Source organism: Chiloscyllium plagiosum, unplaced genomic scaffold (genome assembly GCF_037043375.1).
Source record: "Chiloscyllium plagiosum isolate Xiang-an unplaced genomic scaffold, Cpla_swu_hap1 HiC_scaffold_27, whole genome shotgun sequence".
Classification (NCBI taxonomy): Eukaryota; Metazoa; Chordata; class Chondrichthyes; order Orectolobiformes; family Hemiscylliidae; genus Chiloscyllium; species Chiloscyllium plagiosum.
The window spans coordinates 24,900,873-24,902,845 of record NW_028270165.1 but is presented as its reverse complement, the minus strand read 5'-3'; positions in this window follow the sequence as shown (position 1 = coordinate 24,902,845).

Below are 1,973 nucleotides of genomic sequence, written 5' to 3'. Positions count from 1 at the left end.
AATTCAGGATTATAATAACAGTAGAGTAGAAACTGTTTCGAAACCGTTTGATGCGTGTGATCAGGTTTTCTTACTTTCTCCCCGATGGTTGAGCTTGTAGAAAAGCATTGCCAGGATTGGATGGATCTTTGAGAATGCTAGTGGCCTTTCCTTGACAATAGGCCTGGTAGGTGGATTGCATACATGCATAGGTTGGCTTTACTGATTGCCAGAGCCGAGGTCACCACTCTCTGTGACCGTCTCCAACCTTGAATGGTATAGTTGCCATATTAGTTAGTGATACGTCCAGACAGAATGCTCTCAATGGTACACCTATAAAAGCTGGCAAGGATATTCGCCGTCAAGTCAAGTTTTCTCTGCTACCTGATTAAGAAGGGATGGTGTTGGACGTTTGTAACCAGTACTTCCACATGAAAAGTCCAAGAAAGCTTGTTATTGATGACCACTTCCTGGAAGTTGACACTCTCCACTCGTTCCACCTCTGTGCTAATGTGTAGGAGGGCATAAGTAACATCCCGCCGAAAGTCAATAATAAGTTCATTGGTTTTGCTGGCACTGAGAGCTAGGGCACCATTTTTTCCAGTCCTTCCACCTAAACTCATAATTTGCATTTGTTCTTCTTGATTGTTGCATACTTGTAATATTATTTATTGATTCATTGTCGATGTTAATATGAATAATATACCACACTTTATCGCATTGAAAATGGAGATCCTTTACGTTATTTATTTGTCAAGGGCTGTTTTGCAAATCACCCTCCTATTTGAAACGATCCAATCATAAATATCCCTACATTTAATTCAGAGAATGAACTTATTTATTATGTTCAGTCACCATTCGTCACTAAATGAGGAAATTACGACCCCTCTTTCAGCCTTCACATTCTGCATCCTTCTATGATTTAGCACTGCACGAGATACATTAAGTGGCTTCCCAGATATGGTTCGGGATTCATCTAGGATTCTTAACAATCTTGACCCTCAAAGACAGAAAAGTCAAATGACCTGTTTGTCTCCATCCGTTCGAACACATTTTCGAAACTTATATCGTATAGATTATTAATTTTACGTTTATGAGTCTGAGAAGGGCATTTTACCACCTTTGAAAAATGCAGTCGAATTTAAACTCGTCTTTTTCTTGGTTACTTTCAAAAAAAAGTCTGGACATTAATCATCCTTTATACGTTTCATGTTGTTACTTGACATTGCCACGCCAATTTTCTACTTATGGCAATAAGCGTGAAGACAATCAGCGCAGAAAGCATGCAGGTCGCGAAAATAGCAGTATTCAAATTTGCATCGTAGTTTAAACTAGAAAACTCCTGAATATCTTTGAAAACTGACCGCGGTTTGAATATGCAGGTTAGTGATTTTGTCATATACCAATCATCAATTGTCACCAACTCCAACTCCCCGAGCCCCCAAACTCAGCAGCTCCAACATCCATTTCAAAACCTCACAGACATAAGACTCTCATTTTTGTACGCTTACCTTTTTGTATTCTGTGTTTGTTACAGCTAACGTGGTGGCTATTGCCGTTCTGTCCCAAGGAAGATGCGGTCTCTCCAGATGTGTCACTCGGTATCTGGTATTCATGGCAGTGTCGGATCTTCTAGTCATCTTTGCTGCCGTAATCTTAAACAGAATTGTTGGTATATACTTTCCAGTCAGTTTCCTTTCAATTACACCGTTATGTAGCCTCCGAGCTGTTTTAACTATTGTAACGTTAGGTAATTCTGCCTGGCTAACGGTGGCTTTTACTTTTGATCGATTCATGGCTATTTGTTGCCAGAAGATGAAAGAAAAGTATTGCACAGAGAAAATGGCAGCGTATGTTATTGGAATGTTTTTTATAGTGAGCTGCTTTATATGTTCCTTCCTGTATTACATATATGAACCGCTGTACATAATTAACAATACCCCCTGGTTCTGCAGCATAAAATTAATGTTTTATACATCATCAGCTTGGGTTGC